We start from the raw sequence: 12,761 nt of genomic DNA, 5'->3' as shown, positions 1-12,761 counted from the left end.
CGTGTTATGTTGAATATATATATATATATATATATATATATATATATATATATATATATATATATACAGTGCTCGACAAATACGGTCGCCAGGTCGCCAGGGCCAACAAGATTTGGCCTCCTGGCGACTCAGCCTCATGGCCGCGCAGCGCACGCGGTTCTATGCTTGTTTAAAAAAAACAAAAACAAAAAAAAAACATTTTTTTTCAAAATCCTTCTCCTGATTGGTTTGACGGGACTTGGCGCGATGCAAGGTTTTTTTTTTTTTGCCAGCTACAGGCTCTATATAAGCCCACGCACACGAATCATCCTTCCTTTTGTATTCTGCTTGAAGGTTAGTACACCGTTGCCACAGTACACCATTGCCTCACTGACCCCCCCCTCCCATCCTCCCCAGCCCGGCATCGATCACAATCAGGAGCCCACGCACCCAAACAGCATCACTGACCCCCCCCCCCCCCCCTCCCTGACCCCCCAGCCCGGCATCAATCACAATCAGGAGCCCACGCACCCAAGCAGCATCACTGACCCCCCCCCCCCCCTCCCGACCCCCCAGCCCGGCATCGATCACAATCAGGAGCCCACGCACCCAAGCAGCATCACTGACCCCCCCCCCCCCTCCCGACCCCCCAGCCCGGCATCGATCCCAATCAGGAGCCCACGCACCCACGCACCATCACTGACCCCCCCCCCCCACTCCCTCCTTGTGTCCAACGGAAGCTGTGTCTGTGTGTGTGTGCTATGCTGGGTCTGTGTGACATGCTGGGTGTGTGTGTGTCACATGCTGGGTGTGTGTGTGTGTGCTGAGCGCCTGGGCTGGCTGGTTTGCTCTATATGAGCAGGAGCAGTGACGTCCTCAATCCTTTCCAGGGCTTTTTATAGAGGAAGTAAGTGCTCCCCCTGCCTCATGCATTACCATCTCCACAGCCCGCCCGACCCCCCCTCCCTCCTTGTGTCCAAAGGATGCTGTGTCTATCTGTCTTTATGTGTGTGCTATGCTGGGTCTGTGTGTGTGCTATGCTGGGTCTGTGTGTGTGACATGCTGGATGTGTGTGTGTGTGTGTGTGTGTGTGTGTGTGTGTGTGAGACATGCTGGATTTGTGTGTGTCTGTGTGTGTGACATGCTGGATGTGTGTGTGTGTGTGTGTGAGAGAGACATGCTGTGTGTGTGTGTGTGTGTGTGTGTGTGTGTGTGTGTGTGTGTGTGTGTGTGTGTGTGTGTGTGTGTGTGTGTGTGTGTGTGTGTGTGTGTGTGTGTGTGTGTGTGTGTGTGTGTGTGTGTGTGTGTGTGTGTGTGTGTGTGTGTGTGTGTGTGTGTGTGACCTATGCTGGGTCTGTGTTTGAAGCGCCTGGGATGGCTGGTTTGCTCTATATGAGCAGGAGCAGGAGCAGTGACGTCCTCAATCCTTTCCAGGGTTGTTTATAGAGGAAGTAAGTGCTCCCCCTGCCTCATGCATTACCATCTCCACAGCCCGCCCGACCCCCCCTCCCTCCTTGTGTCCAAAGGATGCTGTGTCTATCTGTCTTTATGTGTGTGCTATGCGGGTCTGTGTGTGTGCTATGCTGGGTCTGTGTGTGTGACATGCTGGATGTGTGTGTGTGTGTGTGTGTGACATACTGGATGTGTGTGTGTGTGTGTGTGTGTGTGTGTGTGTGTGTGTGTGGTGTGTGTGTGTGTGTGTGTGTGTGTGTGTGTGTGTGTGTGTGTGTGTGTGTGTGTGTGTGTGTGTGTGTGTGTGTGTGTGTGTGACATGCTGGATGTGTGTGTGTGTGTGTGTGACATGCTGGATGTGTGTGTGACATGCTGGATGTGTGTGTGACATGCTGGGTGTGTGTGTGACATGCTGGGTGTGTGTGTGACATGCTGGGATTGTGTGTGACATGCTGGGTGTGTGTGTGACATGCTGGGTGTGTGTGTGTGTGTGTGTGTGTGTGACATGCTGGGTGTGTGGGTGTGTGTATGCATGCATACGAGTGTGTGTGTGAGTGTGTATGTATGAGAGAGTGTGTGTGTGTGGGTGTGTGTGCGTGTGCGTGTGCGTGTGTAGGTGTAGGATACCTGAAGTGTCACCCCACCACATCACCCCACCCAAATCACCCCGTCCCCCCCACCCAATCACCCCGTCACCCCACCCAATCACCCCGTCACCCCACCTAATTACCCCACCCAATTACCCTGTCACCCCACCCACCCAATCACACCCCCAATCACCCCCTGTCCCACCCTCTGTCTTTCGCCCCTCTCTCTCTCGCCCTCTCTCTGTCTCTCGCCCTCTCTGTCTCTGTCTATCGCCCTCTCTGTCTCTTGCCCTCTCTGTCTTGCCCTCTCTGTCTCTGTGTGTCTCTGTCTCTCTCTCTGTCTGTCTCTGACCCTCTCTCTTTGTCTGTCTCTGACCCTCTCTCTCTGTCTGTCTCTGACCCTCTCTCTCTGTCTGTCTCTGACCCTCTCTCTCTGTCTGTCTCTGACCCTCTCTCTCTGTCTGTCTCTGACCCTCTCTCTCTGTCTGTCTCTGACCCTCTCTATCTGTCTCTGACCCTCTCTATCTGTCTCTGACCCTCCTATCTGTCTCTGACCCTCTATCTGTCTCTCTCTGTCTGTCTCTGACCCTCTCTCTCTCTCTCTCTCTCTCTCTCTCTGTCTCTGACCCTCTCTATCTGTCTCTGACCCCCTCTCTCTCTGTCTGTCTCTGACCCTCTCTCTCTCTCTCTCTCTTTTGACTCTCTCTCTCTCTCTCTCTGACCCTCTCTCTCTCTCTGACCCTCTCTCTCTCTGACCCTCTCTCTCTCTCTGACCCTCTCTCTCTCTCTCTCTTTGACTCTCTCTCTCTCTCTATTGACTCTCTCTCTCTCTCTCTTTGACTCTCTCTCTCTCTCTTGACTCTCTCTCTCTTTGACTCTCTCTCTCTGACTCTCTCTGACTATTGGACTCTCTTTGACTCTCTCTCTCTCTCTTTGACTCTCTCTCTCTCTTTGACTCTCTCTCTCTCTTTTGACTCTCTCTCTCACTCTCTCTCTCTGACCCTCTCTCTCTGACCCCCCCTCTCTCTCTTTGACTCTCTCTCTCTCTCTTTGACTCTCTGTCTCTCTTTGACTCTCTCTCTTTGACTCTCTCTCTCTCTTTGACTCTCTCTCTCTGACTCTCTCTGACTATTGGACTCTCTTTGACTCTCTCTCTCTCTTTGACTCTCTCTCTCTCTCTTTGACTCTCTCTCTGACCTCTCACTCTCTGACTCTCACTCTCTCTCTCTGACCCTCTCTCTCTGACCCCCCCCTCTCTCTCTTTGACTCTCTCTCTCTTTGACTCTCTGTCTCTCTCTCTCTTTGACTCTCTCTCTCTCTCTTTGACTCTCTCTCTCTCTCTCTCTCTTTGACTCTCTCTCTCTCTCTTTGACTCTCTCTCTTTGACTCTCTCTCTCTGAACTCTCTCTCTGACTCTCTCTCTGACTCTCTCTCTGACTCTTGAACTCTCTCTCTCTCTGACTCTCTCTCCACTCTCTCTCTCTCTCTCTCTCTCTCTCTCTGACTCTCTCTCTCTCTCCGACTCTCTCTCTCCGACTCTCTCTCTCTCTCTCTCTCTGACTCTCTCTCTCTGACTCTCTCTCTCTCTCTGACTCTCTCTGACTCTCTCTGACTCTCTCTGACTCTCTCTCTCTCTCTGACTCTCTCTCTCTCTCTGACTCTCTCTCTCTCTCTGACTCTCTCTCTCTGACTCTCTCTCTCTCTGAACTCTCTCTCTCTCTCTCTGACGCTCACCCTCTCTTACCCTCTCTCACCCTCTCTCTGTGTCTCACTCTGTGTCTCTCACCCACACTCTATGTCTGTCTCACACTCTGGATCTGGATATCTTATTTTACCCTATATATCTTAACTGCCCTAACTACACAGAAATAACTTATACTGCTTTCTTCCAGATCTGACTCAAGCTTCACACGGAAGACATCGGAACCCCCCCTAACCCAGAAGACAGGTAGGGAACACATCCCCTCCAATGTATAACATTGCGGGAATGAGGGTACATGGACATTGAGGGACTGCGAATCAGGTAAGATCCCAGGCGGGATTGCTGCTTTAGATATTGTGAAGCGGCGACGTCCAGACACTGGTTAAGGGGTTCGGGAAACTAGTCATTCACATCTGGCTTTTATTTGTACATCCGACACACACACACACGTAACAAGGACTAATTGTAGTATAATGTAATACAATAAATACATTTATGTCAAAAACGAATGTTGTTCTTACTAGGAATTTATTAAATATTTTATTTATATATTTTATTTTAAAGCGGGGTTGGGGGCGGGACTAGGGGCGGAGTTGGGGGCGGGACTAGGGGCGGAGTTGGGGGCGGGACTAGGTGGCGAGTAGATTTTTTGGTTCGGCGAGTAGATTTTTGGGTGATTTGTCAAGCACTGTATATATATATAACAGGTATTCCACGCCACCCACATGGTTGGGACTTAACTGGCACAAAAATAGAATAGGGCACCCCAGGTCTGATCTCAGCAGCGCCTCCAAATGTAACGGGTATTCTACCCCACCCAATCGCAGATATAGTGTGGGTGCGGAGAACATACAGTGTTACCAGGTGTGGTGCTTTACCTGTTAGGCTCACAGGAGGGCTGAGCTTCCGCCACTGGGAACTGGGGCAATTATATTAGGAGTAACCCTGTACTCGGTGAAGCACCTCCACCTGCGATGGTTCCTAGCAGAGCAGGAATTGTTCCTCGCAGGACACATACAAATAACTAGCACACCTATTTGTATAATAACTAATACCTTTACTTGGGAACATACGACACAAATACCATACACAGAATAACGGGTGTTCCTCTCTAGAGGCGACACTGACTACGGCGTCGCACAGGACATTTCCCCAACACCTTTACTTAGGAGCATATGAACCCTATAACATCAACATATTATAACATCCCCACACGGTGCCCACAGCCCAACCCCTTTTTCCCGTGGTCATCGCTGCCACTATGTGTTATGAGAATGTTAGGATTTGTTGGTGCACTTATGGGGTACCTGCCGAGTGGTCCTGCACTCGGGCCTGCAAGCACTTCGAAAAGGATCTGTCGTTCGGTGAATCCATCTGATCCTGTGGTTCCTTGCACGGGGTCCGCCAGGGGCGATCCCACCCTGGTGATAGTCTCTGTGGGCACAGACTTGAGCCCAAATCTTCTCTTAGAGAGCGCAGTGTCCGCTGTGTCCCTATCTAACACTAGCGCTACTGTGACAGGGTCCCTAACCTAGGGCCTGTCCCTGTAGCACCACAACTGGGGAGTGAGAACCTATCTGGGGCCTAACGGGTTACTGACCTGCTCCATTCCCCTAGCTCTTCCCGGTCCTGACTCTAACATCCTAGTACTCTCAGCGCCTGCAGCAATGCACTGCAACCTGCTGGGTGCGTGCAGCAAACGTGCTGCACAAACACTGTGCCTTCTTGTCAGACCTCACAGCACTGACAGCCGTAACTCTGACTAGACAGCACACACACACAACTAAGGGCACAGTCCCTAACCTGGGGCCGTCCCTTATCAATTACCCACTAGCCTGGTGGGGAGTTGGGGCCTACCTGGGATATGGGGGACCTTACTTGGTGCAGGAGTTTCACTCGCTCCCTACACCCTTCCTTCCCCTTCCTGCTCCCAGCTCCAACTGACTAGCGTGGGCTCAGCGCAAAATGTATCCTTTCTCTCCCTCTAGGGAGATCCTAGGCCCTATTGGCTCCCTGGCATCACGTGGGGTATGCAGAGGCTCATGGGACTCGTAGTCAATGCTCAGAGCCTTCCCTGGTAGGCTAGGGTTTCGCGGGCTCTCCTCGCACTGTCCTGCGCATGCGCGATCTCTCTGGGGTCCTCCCGGCACCTGGCTATCACTGCGCATGCGCAAGTCAATGCGCAATGGCGGCGCCCTGTACCGCGAGCTGCCGGGACCTCGGCAACGCGACCGCGGCCCTAACAACAGGCCACGCACGTCCCTGGCAACCGGCCGCTTCAGGGAACAGCGCGCTGCTCGCGCACATGCCCCCACACCTCCCCGCGAATGGCCGCAATGAGGGAGCGCAAGGGGGTGTCTGCTTCCTGAAAGGAGACCTGGCTACATCCTCCCCTGGTGAAAAATCCAACGTCCCCGCTTGGGGAGCGACGCCACTCGACATAAGTTTACACAATGAAAATGCAGTTCATAATATGTACAACTTATCACTGGTGGCTTTAAACATTAGGGTACCAGGCAATTCACATACAATAACTGAGGTGAGCTGAGACCATTTGTGGGGTGCCCCTAACTGATCATGTGGGGGTACCTCACTTTTGCGTCCATGAGCCTCCTCCAGAAAAATCTCTTGGAGAGCACGCTTGAGGGCAACCGTCACAGGGTCCTTTTTATTTCCTCCCCCTGGTGGACGGAATAGTACCATGTCTCTTGGCCAGACCTTTACCCGGCCATCCGCGACATGGATGCGATAGGCCAGGAGGCCTTGACCTTTTCCGCGGTCCACCACATGGTGAATGGAGTGCTCCTTTTTGGGCTTAAAGGGGGCAATCTTTACTAAATCCCTCACCATACAGTCCTTGTCCCTACATACTCGCGATGCTTCCACTGGAAAGCGAATACTGGGCAATGTCTCTGTTTCACCCTGCAGGAGGTAAAGGGTAGCTATCTTACCACTGCGGTGATTCACGGTGCCCCACATGTCCTCGGGGACCCTGTCAGTTCCCACCTCGGCTGTCTCGGGACCTGCCCCCTGCACTCTGTAGCTGAGGTGGGGTGGTTAGCCGCATCTTCCTCTGTGGGTTCCGTAGCACACAGCAGCATGGGTTTTAGGAACTGTGCCCCGCAGCAGGCACACTTGGGACCCCAGATTTGTTTGCCACCTGGAAAGCCACACTGGTTACAAACACATCTTATACACCCCTCTTCCTCCACCACTGCCACCCGGTATTCTATTGGTAGCCTAAAGTGGTTAAAGTCCATACCACCAGATAGATTCAAGTCCTTTTGTAGGCACGAGCACACAAGAAAGGATATTTTCCCTCCTTTTGACCGCCATGCTCCATACAACTGAGGGTGTGTTTCTCTGCATTCTGTACTGTCTGTAGTGGGAACAGCGGTTGCTGATTGCTGTTCCCTGTGCTTGCTCCCCCTGGTGGAATTTAAAGGAGGGGCACGCTCTATCAATGAGTGGTTCGGGCTCTGCACTGAGTCACTCACATTGCGGGGGTGGAGCTCTGGTTTTCCCACCAGTCCTGGACGGATTTCTGCAACACAATTTAGTGCAGGCTTGCAGTCAGCACATGGGCTCTCCTGCTTTGGCGGGAGACGCCATTTTAGGTGTGACTCACTGGATGAGGGAGCCTCCATTTTGATCACAGTTCTGTTAACTACACTGCAGCTTTTTGCATAGATAAGAGGGTAGCCTTGTGGTGGGGCCTCTGGGAAATGTAAAGTCAGAGGGGCATTTTCCCGGAATATTTCCTGATCCGTCACTAGCAATAGTATACTCCACTGTTCAGTGGCGTCGTACTCTGCTCTATCCTCCTCCATCCTTGGTCTAGGCCCAGGAGTCCCTTTAGGGTCCCACAAATCTCCTTCAACTTCGACCCCCTAGTGGGAACATTCCCTACTACTAACACATGTCGCGGGGATACTTTTGCCCTCTTGGCCCATTCGTGGACCTCATGGCTTGAGGGCACAAACATGGTTGGGACTTAACTGGCACAAAAATAGAATAGGGCACCCCAGGTCTGATCTCAGCATCGCCTCCAAATGTAACGGGTATTCTACCCCACCAAATCGCAGATATAGTGTGAGTGCGGAGAACATACAGTGTTACCAGGTGTGGTGCTTTACCTGTTAGGCTCACAGGAGGGCTGAGCTTCCACCACGGGGAACCTGGGGCAATTATATTAGGAGTAACCCTGTACTCGGTGCAGCGCCTCCACCTGCGATGGTTCCTAGCAGAGCAGGAATTGTTCCTCGCAGGACACATACAAATAACTGGCACACCTATTTGTATAATAACTAATACCTTTACTTGGGAACATACGACACAAATACCATACACAGAATAACGGGTGTCCCTCTCTAGAGGCTACACTGACTACGGCGTCGCGCAGGACGCTTCCCCAACACCTTTATTTAGGAGCATATGAACCCTATAACATCAACATATTATAACATCCCCACATGGTGCCCACAGCCCAACCCCTTTTTCCCGTGGTCATCGCTGCCACTATGTGTTATGAGAATGTTAGGATTTGTTGGTGCACTTATGGGGTACCTGCCGAGCGCTCCTGCACTCGGGCCTGCAAGCACTTCGAAAAGGATCTGTCGCTCGGTGATTCCATCTGATCCTGTGGTTCCTTGCACGGGGTCCGCCAGGGGCGATCCCACCCTGGTGATAGTCTCTGTGGGCACAGACTTGAGCCCAAATCTTCTCTTAGAGAGCGCAGCGTCCGCTGTGTCCCTATCTAACACTAGCGCTACTGTGTCCTAGGGCCTGTCCCTGTAGCACCACAACTGGGAAGTGAGAACCTATCTGGGGCCTAAGGGGTTACTGACCTGCTCCGTTCCCCTAGCTCTTCCCGGTCCTGACTCTAACATCCTAGTACTCCCAGCGCCTGCAGCAACGCACTGCAACCTGCTGGGTGCGTTCAGCAAACGTGCTGCACAAACACTGTGCCTTTTTGTCAGACCTCACAGCACTGACAGCCGTGACTCTGACAAGACAGCACACACACAACTAAGGGCAGCGTCCCTAACCTGGGGCCGTCCCTTATCAATTACCCACTAGCCTGGTGGGGAGTTGGGGCCTACCTGGGATATGGGGGACCTTACTTGGTGCAGGAGCTTCACACGCTCCCTACACCCTTCCTTCCCCTTCCTGCTCCCAGCTCCAACTGACTAGCGTGGGCTCAGCGCGTGAAATGTATCCTTTCTCTCCCTCTAGGGAGATCCTAGGCCCTATTGGCTCCCTGGCATCACGTGGGGTATGCAGAGGCTCATGGGACTCGTAGTCCCTGCTTAGAGCCTTCCCTGGTAGGCTAGGGTTTCGCGGGCTCTCCTCGCGCTGTCCTGCGCATGCGCGATCTCTCTGGGGTCCTCCCGGCACCTGGATATCACTGCGCATGCACGAGTCAATGCGCAATGGCGGCGCCCTGTACCGCGAGCCGCCGGGACCTCGGCAACGCGACCGCGGCCCTAACAACGGGCCCCGCGCGTCCCTGGCAACCGGCCACTTCAGGGAACAGCGGCCCGCTCGCGCACATGCCCTCACACCTCCCCGCGAACAGCCGCAACGAGGGAGAGCGGGGGGGGGGGGGTATCTGCTTCCTGAAAGGAGACCTGGCTACATATATATATACACACACAAATATATTTTACAAAATTAATATATATATATATATAATACAAATTTTAAGTTATGGTGGGTGAAAAAGCCGACAAGAAACCTACACCGTATAGCATATAGCAAATAAAAAGATCACTTGTGAGCACATTCACATGTCTTACACAGGTCTGCAACCCTGCCTTTCACCATTATCACCTAGCATACAGTGTTTCCATTGCAGCAAGGGATTCTGGGAAATGACATGCAAATAAGCACTCTGAGTCACCTTTTGCCTGAAATCCCTTTTTACATTGAACCCTTAAAAGCTAATGTTTGCTGATAACACAGCTTTTAAGCACAGCATTGGAATCAGATGCAAAGCCAGAGAAACAACTCACAGACATGTTTCAGCTTTAATATATACCAACAAACAAAGTACCTGTTACAGACCCTATCAATAAATGGTACCAAAATCAGTAATGTTAGCTATATAGTGAAGCTACTGACGGTGCTTGGGATAAAGTGATATGTATACCTAAAGAAAAAGAATCCCACACTAGCACTCTGGTTTACCAAAAAAAGTAATCAATTTTATTACAACATCACATAAAGTTTAAAACAGTCACCAGTTCCCTCACATAACAGAGAATCCCGGCTTAGAAACTAATGCATATAATTAGCCTTTTAACTAAAGAAGGTACTCTAAGTCCTATTATTAAATCCCTATAATGTCAAAAGAGAGTAATGAATCATGCAAGCAGCCTCATATCTCTTAGATGGCCGTCCCTGTTTTAATAATGGTGGAATATAACAAACCATCAGAAAATATCAGGCATAAAAAGTTTCAAAAACTCAGGAAAAATAACAGCAAGGAAATTTGGCAGCACTCGTGGTAATACAAAAATAAAGCTGCAGCAATCCACAAATAGCCAGTATATCATATAAATATGGCTGAGCACAGCAATTCAATTGATCTCATTATACCACATAGGTATACAGTATGTAGTAAGAGAGTCCCAGAAGTCACGAATAATCATGAATAATGTGTAGGTAAGTGGATACTTAGCCACAAGTAGCATCCGGGAGCTTAAAGAACTGTTGCTGGTATTGCTGGAGCTGAACATGCATGCCTTCTGTCCGCCAAATGTTCGCAGTCACCACTGAGTGATGAGAGGAATACTTGGAGAAGACAAGGACAGACAAACAGCCCCGACGTACATTTCGCCTTCCCGCTTCTTCGGGGGGCTTGAAAAGGAAGTGGGGACATATATACCCCGCCTCCCACATGATGTCAGGACAATTAAAAAATGGGCAGCGTGGGACCATCACAGCTGACTTGATGACCCAATACTGATTGGATGAGTGAAGTATGTCAGCAGCTGATCTGCACATTGTGAATAGAAAAATGCAGATTAGATATATAACAAACAAACAAACATCAGGAAATGTCACAGAAAGAAATACTTAAAATAGACAATAGCCAAGGAATAAGCATTTTCCAGTCATTGTATTGTATTGTATTGTATGTCTTTATTTATATAGCGCCATTAATGTACATAGCGCTTCACAGTAGTAATACATGTGGTAATCGAATAAATAACAGATAATATAAATAACAGATCATGGAAATAAGTGCTTTAGACAAACATAACATTAAGGAAGAGGAGTCCCTGCCCCGAGGAGCTTACAATCTAATTGGTAGGTAGGGAGAACGTACAGAGACAGGAGGAGGGAGTTCTGGTAAGTGCGTCTGCAGGGGGCCAAGCTTTATGTATCATGTGTTCAGAATATCCACAGTGCTATTCATATGCTTCTTTAAGCAAGTGTGTCTTAAGGTGGGTCTTAAAGGTGGATAGAGAGGGTGCTAGTCGGGTAATGAGGGGAAGGGCATTCCAGAGGTGTGGGGCAGTCGGTGAAAAAGGTTTAAGGCGGGAGAGGGCTTTAGATACAAAGGGGGTAGAAAGAAGACATCCTTGAGCAGAACGCAAAAGTCGGGATGGTGCATAGCGAGAAATTAGGGCTGAGATGTAAGGAGGGGCAGAAGAGTGTAAAGCTTTAAAAGTGAGGAGAAGAATGGAGTGTGAGATGCGGGATTTGATTGGAAGCCAGGAGAGGGATTTGAGGAGGGGAGATGCTGAGACAGATCTAGGAAAGAGTAGAGTGATTCTGGCAGCAGCATTTAGGATAGATTGTAGGGGAGACAGGTGAGAGGCAGGAAGGCCGGACAGCAGGAGGTTAAAGTAATCAAGACGGGAGAGAATGAGGGCCTGAGTCAGAGTTTTAGCAGTTGAGCAACAGAGGAAAGGGCGTATCTTTGTTATATTGAGTAGGAAAAAGCGACAAGTTTTAGAAATGTTTTGAATGTGAGGGGCGAATGTGAGAGAGGAGTCGAGTGTGACCCCTAGGCAGCGTGCTTGGGCTACTGGGTGGATGATCATAGTTCCAACAGTAATGTGGAAGGAGGTAGTAGGGCCAGGTTTGGGAGGTAGTATGAGGAGCTCTGTTTTAGCCATGTTGAGTTTAAGGCGATGGAGGGCCATCCAGGATGATATAGCAGAGAGACATTCAGAAACTTTGGTCTGTATAGCAGGTGTAAGGTCAGGTGTTGAAAAGTATATTTGTGTGTCATCAGCATAGAGGTGATATTTAAACCCAAAAGATGTTATTAGGTCACCTAGAGAGAGTGTGTACAGAGAAAAGAGAAGAGGTCCCAGGACAGAGCCCTGGGGTACCCCCACAGAGAGATCAATAGAGGAGGAGGAGGTGTTAGCAGAAGAGACACTGAAAGTACGATGGGAGAGGTAGGATGAGATCCAGGATAGAGCTTTGTTCCGAATACCAAGAGTATGGAGAATGTGAAGGAGAAGAGGGTGGTCCACGGTGTCAAATGCTGCAGAGAGGTCGAGTAATATGAGCAGAGTGTAATGACCTCTGTCTTTGGCAGCATGGAGATCATCAGTTATTTTAGTGAGGGCTGTTTCCGTGGAGTGAGCAGTGCGGAAGCCAGATTGTAGAGGGTCTAGGAGAGAATAGGTGTTGAGAAAATGGAGCAAGCGAGAGAATACAAGACGTTCAAGGAGTTTAGAGGCAAAAGGCAGGAGGGAAACAGGTCGATAGTTAGAAAGACAGGTAGGGTCAAGCTTGCTGTTTTTGAGTAATGGTATGACTGTTGCATGCATGTTTGAAGGAGGATGGAAAGGTTCCAGAGCAGAGGGAGGAGTTAAAAATTTGTGTGAGCGTAGGGATTGTAGTAGGAGCAAGAGGTTTTAGGAGATGGGAGGGAATGGGGTCAAGAGGGCAAGTGGTAGAGGGAGAAGTGGCGATCAACAGAGACACATCCTCCTCTGAGACAGTGGAAAAAGAGTCAAGGATGGCAGGAGGAGAGTTAGGAAGAGGTGTAGGATGGGAAGAAGAAACAGAGGGGA

This window comes from Ascaphus truei, chromosome 2 (assembly GCF_040206685.1).
Source record: "Ascaphus truei isolate aAscTru1 chromosome 2, aAscTru1.hap1, whole genome shotgun sequence".
Classification (NCBI taxonomy): Eukaryota; Metazoa; Chordata; class Amphibia; order Anura; family Ascaphidae; genus Ascaphus; species Ascaphus truei.
Note: the sequence above shows the minus strand (reverse complement) of the source record.